This window comes from Prunus avium, chromosome 1 (genome assembly GCF_965620075.1).
Source record: "Prunus avium chromosome 1, drPruAviu1.hap1.1, whole genome shotgun sequence".
Classification (NCBI taxonomy): domain Eukaryota; kingdom Viridiplantae; phylum Streptophyta; class Magnoliopsida; order Rosales; family Rosaceae; genus Prunus; species Prunus avium.
Window position 1 is genome coordinate 56,382,351 of NC_142284.1, and position 14,764 is coordinate 56,397,114.

Genomic DNA, 14,764 nt, shown 5'->3' on the forward strand with positions numbered 1-14,764 from the left:
TAGCACAAGGGATGTTCATACACCTATCACCATGAAATAGATTACAATAATCCAAACATCTAAGAAGAATTAGAATAAAGCATACTCCAATGAAAAGCAGCACATCTCCTGATCAGGCAGTGAAACCATCAAGAGCAAGTAATTCACCACATGTTGTCACATGTAATGGCTTTGACAAATGCAGCCTCTGAGTTGATGACAGGAGCTGAGAAACTTTCTTCATTGTTGGACGACACTGCGAATTGGGATTCAAGGATGCAAATGCGATCTTCACCAGAGAGACCACCTCCCCTACTTCTTGTTTTGTGGGTGGGGAGATGCGTTGGTCCAGAACTTCCGAAATTGGCATTTCAGGGGCAGGTGATGCAGATGAGGACGATGATGATGCCCCGGATACTAAAGATGAGAAAACATCTCCTGGATGGCTTCCCAGAATTATTTCCAGTGTGACAACTCCAAAGCTATAAACATCGCACTTCTCGTTCACTTCCATTGTATATGCAAGCTCTGCTCAGAATAAGCACATAGAAGAAATTGTATTATGCATCAATTATACACAGGTACAAGAGAAAAGAGAAATTGTATATGATAATATTACCTGGTGCAATGTAGCCAAATGTGCCTGCAGTGGCAGTCCAATTAGTTGAGTTTGGATTTAAAAACTTAGCGGTGCCGAAGTCTGAAACGCAGGCCTTATAATCAGAATCCAACAAAATGTTCTTGCTTGAGATGTCACGATGTACAATCGGTGGCAAGCAATCGTGGTGCATGTAAGACAAGGCATGAGCTAAGCCTTTAACAATATTCACCCTTTTACTCCACCCCAACTCTTTAGCTTCTTCATCTTAGCTCAACATTGCGGCCAAGCTACCTCTTTCAAGATACTCATACACCAAAAATGATTGTCGTTTATGTGCACAGAAACCATAGAGCTTCACAATGTTCCGATGTCGTATCTCACTAAGTACCCTTACTTCATTCAAGAACTCCTTCTGAAATTTTGTCTCGCCATCCCATAGCAGATGAAGTTTCTTCACGGCCACTACATTGGCAGATGACAAACTCACTTTATAGACGCTTCCATGTCCTCCCTTCCCAATGCAATATGTGGAATCAAAATCTTCTGTTGCCCTTATGATTTCCTCATACATTGATTTTCCATCAAAATTTAAAATTGAAAAGGAAATTTCTCCATGCATGTGGTTTTGTTTAGTATCTTGATGCTTCTTCTTTCTTTTCACTATTATAAAGACAATTGCAAAGAGAGCAGATAGAAGTACAAATACTGCTAGAACATAGAACAAGACCTTGTGGTCCTTTTTTGAGCCATGTGCATTGCAGGGTGGCAGCAGAGCTCCAACTTTGTCACACAATCCTTTGTTCCCTTTCAATCTTTCAAGCGGAGCTTCTCGAAATACACTGATGTTGGGAAGGGGACCTTCCAAGTGATTGTAGGATATGTCCATGTACGACAAGCCGTGCATCTCTTCGAAACTTGATGGTATGGAACCCGAAAGATTGTTGTGGGAAAGATCAAGTGTCACCAAACTCTGCATACTGCCCATTTCTGATGGTATCTTACCTTCAAGTGAGTTATGACTTAAATCCAGGTCATTCAATTGAACCAACTTCCCCAACTTAAATGGAATTGTTTGCGCCAACTTGTTGTTGCTCAAATTCAAGTAGTGCAATTTGAACAAGTCACCTAGAATGCTCGGAATTGACTCATTCAATTTGTTTGTTGACAAGTCAAGATATTCAAGATCATTCAATGATCCGAATTCCAATGATATACAAAACCGAAAGTTGATTTCCATTCAACATCAATTTCACCAACGAAGACAACTTACCGAATTCTTTTGGGATCAACCCAACTAAATGATTTGAAGAAAGGTCCAGCGCATGAATTTGGGTTGCGTTGCCAATCTCAGGTGGGATGAGACCACTTAAATTGTTGTAGGACAAATCTAGATCTTGAAGAGATTTCAAGTTCCCTATCTTCTTGGGAATCAAACCAGAAAGTTGATTGGAATCCAAGTACAAAGTGTTTAGGTTTATTAAGTTACCAATATTTGGAGGGATGAGACCACTTAAATTGTTTATGGCCAACCCTAGATCTACAAGAGATTTCAAGTTCCCTATCTCCTTGGGAATCAAACCAGAAAGTTGATTGGAATCCAGGTACAAAGTGTTTAGGTTTATTAAGTTACCAATATTTGGAGGGATGAGACCATTTAAATTGTTGTCGGACAACTGTAGATCTACAAGAGATTTCAAGTTCCCTATCTCCTTGGGAATCAAACCAGAAAGTTGATTGGAATCCAAGTACAAAGTGTTTAGGTTTATTAAGTTACCAATATTTGGAGGGATGAGACCACTTAAATTGTTGTAGGACAACTGTAGATCTACAAGAAATTTCAAGTTCCCTATCTCCTTGGGAATCAAACCAGAAAGTTGATTGTAATACAAGTTCAAAGTGTTTAGGTTTATTAAGTTACCAATATTTGGAGGGATGAGACCACTTAAACTGTTGTTGGACAAATCTAGATCTACAAGAGATTTCAAGTTCCCCATCTCCTTGGGAATCAAACCAGAAAGTTGATTGGAATCCAAGTACAAAGTGTTTAGGTTTATTAAGTTACCAATATTTGGAGGGATGAGACCACTTAAATTGTTGTAGGACAACTGTAGATCTACAAGAAATTTCAAGTTCCCTATCTCCTTGGGAATCAAACCAGAAAGTTGATTGGAATCCAAGTACAAAGTGTTTAGGTTTATTAAGTTACCAATATTTGGAGGGATGAGACCACTTAAACTGTTGTTGGACAAATCTAGATCTACAAGAGATTTCAAGTTCCCTATCTCCTTGGGAATCAAACTAGAAAGTTTATTATCATAGAGATAGAGATGGATAAGATTTCTCAAGATACTGATTTCTGGTGGGATTCTCCCGGACAATTGATTGAAAGAGAGATCAAGACAGTGGAGTTTGGAGAGGTTACTGATTTGAGGTGGGATGGCATCAAAGAGTTTGTTGAGGCTGAGGTCAAGACATTCAAGATTAGGGAAGGACAAGAATGAAAACTCATGTAGCGTACCTTGAATACCACAAGTGGAAAGGTTTAGCTTGCTGACACCTCCAGCTGCGTTGCATGAAACACCAGTCCAAGTGCATGGGCTTGTTCTTAGTTTTGGATTGGTGCTGGAAGAATTGGTGGCATTAATATTATGAGTGGTTCAGCCACACTTGAACACTTGAGGGCTATGTGGATGATTGCATACACATAAACACTTCCCCAAGTTGAGTTATACTCCTTACGGCTGAATGTTTTTCATTGTTTGAGTTCATTATTATTTGTTCAACTAGTATACGTTACTTGTGAGTAAAATGATTGATTGTATACATATAGCTTTCTCCAAGTAAACACTTACAAGATTTCGGTTGAACATTTGTTTTGTTTCATTGGTGTTTTGTTGAATTAAACTATATGCTTCAAGTTTATTACTTCTAGTTTAATCATCACAACACTTAGGTTTCATTTGTCTAGCTCAATCATAATTTGTGATTGAGATAGATGAATATGTGAAACCATAACTCACTTCATACATATGCAACTTGAGCTTGGTGCTCTTGAGAGGATTTGCTGCTAAGAGATAAAGAAATGGTGCTTGCTGAAAGGTTGATTGAAGCTGCCTATATGTAATAGATTGAGTTAAGTCTTCCTTCATTTCTTGTATTTCTTAATGAGTGGATTGGATCTCTCCTAGCTTGGTGCTCCCAGTTTTTTACCCTTTTGGGTTTTCTGGGTCAACAATTCTCGTGTGTTATTTACTTTCCGCTGTTAATTGTTTTAACTCTTAACCACGAAATTGTTTGTATGTGTGCTTGTTTGACTTAACAGAACCTGATTTTTAATTTGGTAGGTCTTTGACCTCTAGCCTACTTCACCCCCCCTCTGTAGGCTTTTAGAGCTTAGGGCTGGTTTTACACCTTAGGAATCAAACTAGAAAGTTTATTATCATAGAGATAGAGATGGATAAGATTTCTCAAGATACTGATTTCTGGTGGGATTCTCCCGGACAATTGATTGAAAGAGAGATCAAGACAGTGGAGTTTGGAGAGGTTACTGATTTGAGGTGGGATGGCATCAAAGAGTTTGTTGAGGCTGAGGTCAAGACATTCAAGATTAGGGAAGGACAAGAATGAAAACTCATGTAGCGTACCTTGAATACCACAAGTGGAAAGGTTTAGCTTGCTGACACCTCCAGCTGCGTTGCATGAAACACCAGTCCAAGTGCATGGGCTTGTTCTTAGTTTTGGATTGGTGCTGGAAGAATTGGTGGCATTAATATTATGAGTGGGAGGGTCGTACCAGGAGAGGTTATTGAGGGCTTGATTCGGAAATAAGCTGGCTTTCCATTTGAGAAGAGCCTTTGCTTCAGTATGAGAAGTGGAAGTAGCAGAAGGAAAAGCAACCCAATTTGGTGATGAAACATACAAGAAGATGACAAGGCAATAAGGCAGGAAGCATAGTTTAGCGGAAGTTAATGATGTCATGGTTATTGTTTGTGTGGTATGCATATATTGTATGGGCCGTGCCTTACTAGTTATATATAGTGTGGGTTAGTCTTTGGGGTTCAGTTGAGCATTGCAAAGTCTTTGGAATAGAAAAGCGTAATTGATGGTTTGTTTTGTCGTTTATTGGATAAATTCATAGTGCTCCTCCGATGCCACTACCGATAATTAATAGTCAACTTAATTTTTTAATTTATCAACACAAAATACATCGGTTATTTATTACCTTGCTTGCTTTGTTGTTGAATGAAAGCTATTTCTTCAACAACAAAAAAATTGATTAAAAAAATTGGTTATTTGGTGTGTAAAAAAAAATTTCCGTTCTATCATATATTATAGATGTTTTAATTAAACCCTGTAAATATTCAAGTTGTTCACCCAACAATATTTTTGAAAAAAACACATTTAAATTCAAGTTTAACCCTATTAAAAAAATTTCCCTAATGTTTTAAATTTAGAAGAAGAAGTGAATACGTGCATTACTACTTACCAAACATAAAATCTGGGTCATCGACCAGTAAACTTTTTCTGGGCATACATACATATAGCTCTTCTTTGATCGCTTATGGTTGCGACAATGGCTTATACCTTAATCAACTCAAAGGGGACCCCGACATCAGACACAAAAACATACTTTTTGTCTTTCACTTTTCTATCCCTAGACTAGGTTTTTATTTTCTAAGCAAGCAGACTAAATTGGTTCTTCGCTTTCGTTAGTGTAACTTTAATTTCTTGCATTTTTCATTACGTTGTTTTAATAGTCAAGTTTATTACTTTACTTTTTGTTATCGAACTTACTTTAAGTTTAATTTGATTTCAGATTTATTTATTTTATCGCCTTTATCGTTCATATCGTTCTTGTTTTATTCTAACTAAAAGTTACGTTTATTGTTGCTTCGATCTTATTTTTACATTTACTTTCTTGTTATTTAGTTTAATCCCCTTTTAATTTAATTTGCACCGTTATCATTAAATCCCAAAAAATACTAAAAATACCCATAAGAGACCTAACCATCCTCGACCCCAAGGAAGTAAAAGAAACTAGACCAAGAAGAGGTTCCTTGCTTGGTAGAAGTCAAAAGCACGAATACAACAATCCAACTTTTTCCATTCAAACCAACCAGTAGCTTAGTGGTGGCACGCCTAAGCAATCTAAGAGAAGAATGACCAAAAATTCATTTTGTCGCCCACCTCGGCCGAAAAGAGAGAAATAGTATTATTATAGAGATAGAGAATGGTGAGGTAATAAGCTAGTGAGCATACTTTATAACAAGTCAAGGATTTCATTGTTATATTATAAGATATGGTTTGTGTAGATCTGCTAGAGAGCATAATGATATGTCATAAAATCTAAGTCTCATGATTTTATTATGTGGCCTATTCTCTTTTCCACAATAAAATCCAAGTCTTCAAAGTTCAAGACTTGGAAAGCTCTTTCCTTTTTTTTTTTCATTTTTTTTTTTTTTCATTTTCTTAATTGGAAGATGGTTTGGGAAGACTTTTGGGGTTTTCACACCCTTGAGTCTGAGTCTTCGTCTCTTTGGAAATTTTGCATTTTGTGTTGGACAATGCTTTCCTCCTCAATAATGATGTGGTCTCTTTAAAAAATTATACATGTTTTTTTTTCTTTTTTGTTTCACTGAGTCTCCCTCTCTCTCTTCTCACCCACTCTTCTCTCCTCCCCTAACTCTCTCTTCTCTCATCTCTCGTCTCTCTCTCTCTCTCTTCTCTCCTCTCCTCCCCCAACTCTCTTCTCTCATCTCCTCGGCTTTCTCTTTTCTCTCCTCTCCTCCCCCAACTCTCTCTTCTCTCCTCTTCTGGAATAGGAGAGATGAGGGACAATGCAAAGGAAACAAAGAGAAAGAGTGAGCAAAAATCGAGAATCCATTAAAAAATCTAGGGTTTTGGCAAGGTCTGAAATGTACATAATTGGAGAGAAGAGAGGGAAGACTGGTTTTATGGTGGAGAAAAATAACAAAAAGGTGGGTGTGTTGTTTTGCAATTAATTCATTGAAATGTCAATGACTCTGTTTGGTGGGCAAATGGGGAGGTGAGTGTTTGGGGGTTTCGTTTAGAACTTTCTCTTGGTTCAACTTGAGACAAATGAATGGGGGCGCCCACTGAATATCGTCGGTTTTGTTGGTTATTGTATCGTCAGCGGTCGCACTCTCAACACCATTGTTATTATTTTCTGGAAGCCTCCTAAGAATTTCAAGAGAGAGACGGGGAGATGAGAGAAGAGATAGTTGGGGGAGGAGAAGAGAGTGGGTGAGAAGAGAGAGAGGGAGAGTCAGTGAAATAAATAAAATAAAATAAAAAGAAAAAAAAGAAACATGTATCATTTTTTAAAGAGGCCACATCATTGTTGAGGAGGAATGGCTCCTGATATCAGGGTTTAGGAGGCAAGCATTGTCCTTTTGTGTTGGAACTGAATGGAATGAAATTGATAGAAGTGAGAGCTTGATTGGATGTTATTGTTGGATTGTCGTATGCGCTTGACAAAAGGCCAAAGAGACCTGAGAGTGGCTGTCACTTCACCTGGGTCGATGTGGCCCTACATATATTTCAAAACAAAGGAATTAGTTTTACAGAAAGTGGGTTGGATATTTATGCGATTTTACAAATATCTACATTCTATAAATAAAAAAAACCTTTCATGGTATATTTACTAATTAGGAATTGGAATTCTCATAAGGAATTGAATTCCACCTGTGGAGGATTTCTGTATTTATTTCACATCAAGGAATTAAAAAGTAAGTGGGGCCCACACATAATTAGGAATTGAATTCCTAATTTTGGAGAAATTCAATTCTTGGGTGGGAGTTGGTATTCTAATTCTTGGAGAACTAACATATTAGGAATTCATCTTTTTACCCATTATATTCTCACACAATTTTAAAATTTTAAAATTTTCCATTTATTTTAACCCAACAACGAGGACATTTTAGTAATTGGCATCACTCCTACCCCAATTTCATATGATTTAGCAAACAACTTCAATAGGAATTCGGAATCTAACTCCCCTCAATCCATATGGTTTAGTAAACAACTTGAATAGGAATCCAGAATCTAATTCTCCTAAATCCAACTCATCCTCAATTCAATTCATCCTAATCCAAATACGGATTAATAAACATGCCATCAAGGAGTAACGAGTAAATAACAGTGAAGAGTCTTTGGCAAAACATAAAAAACAGATCAGTGAAAAGTTGTGGTTGAAGAACCCAAACTCACAAACTTGCACATCTCTCACACAAAGCCAAAGAAATCTCCCACTGACTTACTTACTCCACTGTGGCTAGAACCGAAAACACATTATACATACAAAACGTTAAACCATGGCATTGGGCAATGAAATTATTGTTTCATTTTTTATTTCCCTCTCACAAGGAAAAACATTTCTAAGTAACAATGGTTTGGGGTTTTCACACTGAAAGTCGTTGTCCCTTTTCTTTAAAGTTGGAATTGCAACTTTTGCATTTTCTCAAAGCATGATTAACACTGAAAGTGCGCTAGCACAGAGGAAGTGGTATAGTCCTGTCATGACTAACAATTCAAACAAAACATGCTTCTTGCTTTGCTTTACCGGAAAAATTAATCCACTCCAGCTTTCCCCAACAAATCCGAAGAGGAATAACTCGTCAATGTAATTTCATCCACGTCATTCATTTCCATCCTTTTTTTCTTCTTTCTTTCTGACCTAAATCATCACGTGAAGAATAAGTTCCAAATTAATGATAGTTGTATACATTTTAGTCCCATTTCCTAAATTTTGATGGGTGCATTTTTGCTCACTACTTTAACTCAAGGTGTATCATCACTATACTTCTCAACACTTGACATGTGTCTATGAGTATAATCATGGTTGATTCCACAAATACAAATCAAAGAATTAACTATGGTTATGCCCATGGATACATGTCAAGTGTTGAGAATGATGGTTAGGATATACCTTGAGTTAAAGTGGTGAGCAAAAATATTTTCAAATTTTAAAAACATTATTGACATTCTAAATTTTGATTCAAGCGCTTTGACTTTCACACACTGTTTGTGTCATAATCTGAACTTTTATCCAGGTTTAGCCCCTGATGAATTTATTATGAGCTAACTTGTGGCTTATATAACCTGATTTCATGAGCATTCCACAAGTAATTAGCCTGAGTGGAAGTCTTTGTCCCTTATCTTAGCATTTTCTCAAAGCATGCTTAACTGGAAGTGCGCTTGCAAGACACAGCAAATGGCAGTCCTGTCAAGCAAAGCATGCATCTTGTTTTGTTTTAGTGGAAAAATTAATTCACTCTAGCTGTACCCAACAAATCTGAAGAAGAATAACTCGTCAATGTAATTTTCATCGACGCCACTCATTACCATGCTCTTTTCTTTCTTTCTATTATGATCTATACATTTTACTCCAATTTTCAACAAATCATGAACGTGAAGAATTGAAGTTTCAAAGTAATGATAGTTGTATACATTTTACTCCAATTTCCTATTCAAAATTTTGATTTAACATCTGTGACATTCTAAGGGCATGCTTGATAACCATTTTAGCTTTCAATTTTCATTTGTAAAAAAATTAAAAATATGAAACTCGTTTGGTAATTGTTTTCAATTTTCAAATAAAAGATTAATTGAAAATTGTTTATAAGTTGTTTGATAATTGTTTTCAGTTTTCAGTTTTATGTGAAACTTGGAAATGAAATTTTCTTGGGGTCAAATTGTGAATTTGAGGTTATAACATGAAAATGCATGTTACAATCCAAAGAGTCCGTAGCATTAATTTTTGGGGTGGAACTAAAAGTCTCATATTGGAAAGTTGAGAAACCTAACAAAGGCTTATAAGGAGTTGGGCTACTCCCCTCATTGCCAATTGGTTTTGGGGTGGAACCTCAACTTCCTTCACATTATACATTTGGTCACTAAGAAATTGGTCACACTGACCTTTCTTCTTGTAGTCAACATTTTCAAGTACAAACATCTAAGAAGCATTAGAACAAGGCAGACACAAATGAAGTGAAATACGGAGAAAGCAGCACATGTCCTAATCAGGTAGTGAAACCATCAAGAGCAAGCAATTCACCAAATGTTGTCATATGCAATGGCTTTGACAAATGCAGCCTATGAGTTGATGAGAGGAGCTGAGAAAATTTCTTCATCGTTGGACGACACTGCGGACTGGGATCCAAGGATGCAAATGCTATCTTCACAAGAGGCACCACCTCCTCTGCTTCTTGTTTTGTGGGTGGCGAGATGCGTTGGTCCAAAACGTCCAAAATTAGCATTTCCAGGGTAGCTGATGCAGATGAGAATGACGATGACTGCCCCGGATGATAAAGATCTTATATCTTACCTTCAAGCAAGTTATGACTTAAACAATATTCATAATTTTTATGCTTTCAACAATATTCATTGTTCCAGACTTGGAAAGTCTTTGCAATATCTTATATATTTTTAGAACTACTTTCACAACAAACCAAAAAAGAAGAAGAAAGCAATTGGTAACAACCTAGCATTTTTCAAGATTTTGAAGATCAACAGATGATCAAAATTCCAAGAGTATACCAAGCGAAAGCTGACTTTGCATATATAGGAATATGAATGTGAATCTGTTCGTTGCTTTTATTGTGACATTGCACTGGTGAGAAACACTACTTTAATTTCAGTTTTCTGAGAGGAACACCGTTGTTGTATTGTCTTGTTCATTGTTAATTTTGGTTGGTGTCAATTTTGAGCCTTGAGGGGTCGTTCTTCTCTTCTGGGATTTGACAATTTGGTATTTTGTCTGAGGTTAAAGCCAGATAAATATCTGATTTTCCTGTAATTACTGCTCTTCAAACATAAAATTGAACTGACAAAGTGATTATAAATATTAACTTTTGTTGTTACACCTTTTTTTTCCTTCCTTCAAAATAACGAGTGGCACAAAAGTAGGCTTCAAATACATTGCTACAAGGGAACATCTAAGAAGGTTAGAAGAAAACACTCAGAGGGTAAACACAGAGTTAATACGGTGTTTATTCAAATTAATCAATCAAATAATGTCAAAGAAATTATAAAGGCATGATAGGCGGAGATGAGCATGACGAGTGGTGATGGAGATAATTGAGAGCATTTAACATGTAGAAACTTACCCTCGGGTTGTAAAACCGTCGAGAGCAAGCAATTCACCACAAGTTATCATATGCACTGACTTGGACAAATGCAGCCTCTGAGTTGAGAGGTGTTAAGAAACTTGTTTCATTGTTGGACGAGATGGAGGACTGGGATTCAAGCATGCAAAAGCTATCTGCACTAGAGAGACCACTTCCCCTGCTTCTTGATGTGTAGGAGGGGAAATGCGTTGGTCCAAAATATCCTCCATTGGCATTTGATGGGCAGGTAATGCAGATGATGAAGATGGCAACAAAGACGCAGATGATAAAGATGACAACTGATCTCCTGGATGCCTTCCCATAATCAGTTCCAAAGTTACTACTCCGAAGCTATACACGTCGCATTTCTCATTCACTTCCATTGTATAAGCAAGCTCTGCTTAGAAAATCTCGTAGCAGTGGCATTATTAGTATATCAGAAACTTCAGTGTTCAAAATATTTTGTGATATGAAATGATTAAAGTACCTTTTGCTAATTTGCTATCAGGTTCAATACTTTTAATTTTAATTACGATGGTACAGTTCAAATGTTCTGTTCGATTCTAACAAGTTGGGTTTAACCATGCATGAAAAAGAATCAGTGAAAAGTGTTCAAATAAGAGAACAAATGTTTCAAACATTACCTGGTGCTATATATCCATACGTGCCTGCAAGAGCACTCCAATTAGTTGAGTTTGGATTTAAAAACTTGGCAGTGCCAAAATCTGAAACACAGGCCTCATATTCAGAATCCAGCAAAACATTCTTGCTTGATATGTCACGATGTACAATCGGTGGCAAGCAATCGTGGTGCATGTAGGACAAGGCATTAGCTAAACCTTTAACAATATTCACCCTTTTACTCCACCCCAGTTCTTTAGCTTCATGATCATTGCTCAGCGTTGCGGCCAAGCTACCCCTTTCGAGATACTCATATACCAAAAATGAATGTCGTTTATGTGAACAGAAACCATAAAGCTTCATAATGTTCCGGTGTCGTATCTCAGTTAGTGCTCTTATTTCATTGAAGAATTCCTTCTGAAAATTATTCTCGCCGTTGTGGAGAAGATGGAGTTTCTTCACGGCTACCATGTTGCCAGATGACAAATTTGCTCTGTATACACTTCCATGTCCTCCCGTCCCAATGCAATATATGGAATCAAAATCTTATGTCGCCCTTATGATTTCCTCATACATTGTTTTTCCATCAAAATCTAGAATTGAAAAAGAAATTTCTTCAAGCATGTCATCGTTTTGTTCCAGAGTTTGATTTTTCTTTCTTCTTGCTATCAGAAAAGCAAACATAAAGAAAGCAAGTAGAAGTACAAGTGCTCCGAGAAGAGGGAACAAGATTAAAAATATGACTATACGGTCCTTTTTGGAGTTATGTTTGCAGGATTTCAGAGCTCCAATGTTGCCGCACAGTCCTTTGTTCCCCTGCAATGCTTCCGGAAGAGCATTCTGAAATGCACTGCTGTTGGGCAGGGGACCCTCCAAGTCATTGTAGGATATGTCAACATACGACAACCCATTCATGTCTTCAAAACTCGTTGGAATAAAGCCAGAAAGATTATTGTGGGAAAGGTTGAGCATCTCCAAACTCTCCATGTTGCTTATTTCTGAAGGTATCTTACCTTCAAGCAGGTTATGACTTAAATCTAGTTGGGACAAGTGAACTAGCTTTCCCAACTGAAAAGGAATTCCTTGACTAAACTTGTTGTTGCTCAAATTCAGGTAGTGTAATCTGTACAAGTCACTTATAGTGCTAGGTATTGACCCATTGAACTTGTTTGTGGATAGGTCAAGATATTCGAGATCAATCAGTGATCCGAATTCGGAAGGTATACGACCTGAAAGTTGATTCCCCTGCAACATCAGCTTCACCAAAGAAGTCAGTCTCCAAAATTCTTTTGGGATCATCCCAACTAAACTATTTGAAGAAATATCAAGTTGATGAATTTGGGTTGCATTGCCAATCTCAGGTGGTATACTACCGGTAAGGTTGTTTCCTGCAATTAGTAGGGTTGTTAATTGTGCACATTGTCCCCATTTGTGTGAGATTTCACCATTTAAGTTATTATGGCTTAGATCCATAGATTGAAGATTCGGATAAACACCAAGGTCTTCAGATATATTGCCTGTCAATTGGTTCCAACTAAGGCGGACAAAGGATAAGGTGGTGCAGGTTTTTAAGCTTTTGGGGATTGGACCAACAAAATGGTTGTTGTTTGCTGTAAATTCTGTGAGTGATCCACCTTGGCAAATATTTTGGGGCAAATAACCAGAAAACTGGTTAGTATCTAAATACAACAGAGTCAAATTCACTAGATTTTCTATCTCTTGGGGGACTGAGCCAGAGAGTTGGTTGTCACGGAGGGATAAGACTTCCAAGTTTCTCAAACCACCAAATGAAGTGGGAATTGAACCGTTGAGTTGATTCTGGCTCAAGTCTAGATCCACCATAGATTTCAAGTTCCCAACCTCTTTAGGAATAGCCCCGGAAAGTTTATTTCCAAACAGATTGACATGTGTAAGATTTCTCATATCACCAATCCTTGCTGGGATTGAACCAGAAAGATTGTTCCTGTAAAGGAATAATTCTACTAGAGACTTCAAGTTTCCGATTTCTGAAGGTATGATACCAGAAAGTTGACAGTCGAACAAGTATAGCACTTTTAGCTTTCTTAAGTCACCAAAAATTGGAGGGATAGGACCTGTTAAGTAGTTTTTGCTCAAGTGTACATCCACAACAGATTTCAGGTTCCCTATCTCTTTAGGAATTGTACCGGAAAGCTTATTTTCGTCGAGAAAGAGACGGGTAAGGTTTGACAGATAACCTAAATGTGTTGGGATTGAACCAGAAAGATTGTTTCTGTATAAGAGTAATTCCATTAGAGACTTCAAATTTCCTATTTCTGAAGGGATAGGACCAGAAAGTTGATTGTTGAACAAATGCAACATGGTCAGCTTTTTTAAGTTTCCAAAAGTTTGAGGAATAGGACCCGTGAAATTGTTGGTGTCCATGTAGAGTTCAACCAAATTAGAAAGATTTCCAAGTTCTGGAGGAATGGAACCAGAAAGGTGATTGTCAAAAAGATGCAGAGAAGTCAGGTAACTCATACTACCCAGAGAAGCAGGAACTGAGCCCTCTAGATTATTGGTGGACATGGCAAGTTCATTAAGAAAGTTAAGCCGGCCAAGTTCTTGAGGAATTGAGCCCTTTAACTTATTTTCATGTAGTTTCAGGAACTTAAGATTTGTAAGGAGACCGATTTCTGATGGGATTTTCCCAGAAAACTGATTAGAAGAGAGATCAAGGTGAATGAGTTTGGAGAGGGAACTGATTTGAGGTGGGATGAAACCCAAGAATTTATTGATGCTGAGGTCAAGATATTCAAGATTAGGGAAAGAAGAGAAAGCGAATTCGTGTAACGTACCTTGTAAACCAGAATTGGTAAGGTTTATCCTGTTAACACTTCCAGCTGTGTTGCATGAAATACCAGTCCACATATTGCACGGATTGCCAGAAGAGTTGGTGGCATTGACATTACTGGGAGGGTAAGTCCATGAGGTTAGATTTTGCAGCTGGGTTTGATTTTGGAAGGTGGCTTTCCATTTGAGGAGAGCCTCTGCTTCTTCAGAACCAGAGGCAATAAGCTGAACATACAACAAGATAAGAAAATAAGTTAAAAATCTCATGGTTTTTTCTTAATTTCAGGGCTTTTTGTTTTACATTGATGCTTTATAGACTTGAGGCATCACAGACTTGAAAACTCTCCTCCTCTTATTGATTCATTTCACATTTGGAAATTCATTCAGGTTGGAATTTTCTTCAGACACTTTTAGTCAAAGTCTTTGTTTCTTTATTTTTGGTGAACTTTGTTTCTTATTTTAAAATTTGAATGTAGACAAATAATGCATCCCCTCCTTGGAATTAATAAAAAATTCACATGTGAGGAGATACCTACTTACCTGCTACGTGTACAATGTCAAACCAAGCAAAAATATATAAAGAAATCATAGTCTTCAAATCAATTTGAAAGTTCAACTATAGCTA

The 14,764-nt window shown here is 37.3% G+C and overlaps 2 pseudogenes across 2 annotated transcripts; both read right to left on the bottom strand.

Moving 5' to 3' along the window:
- Positions 1 to 5: 5 nt before the first annotated feature.
- On the bottom strand, positions 6 to 4,588 carry LOC110759534 (uncharacterized; annotated as a pseudogene). Its single transcript, XR_015834672.1, has 3 exons — positions 4,108 to 4,588; positions 599 to 2,837; positions 6 to 507 (listed from the first exon to the last, which is right to left on the bottom strand). The product of XR_015834672.1 is annotated as an uncharacterized LOC110759534 (transcript).
- Positions 4,589 to 9,338: 4,750 nt separating this feature from the next.
- On the bottom strand, positions 9,339 to 14,537 carry LOC110759502 (uncharacterized; annotated as a pseudogene). Its single transcript, XR_015833015.1, has 3 exons — positions 11,352 to 14,537; positions 10,881 to 11,104; positions 9,339 to 9,795 (listed from the first exon to the last, which is right to left on the bottom strand). The product of XR_015833015.1 is annotated as an uncharacterized LOC110759502 (transcript).
- Between the last annotated feature and the right edge of the window lie 227 nt (positions 14,538 to 14,764).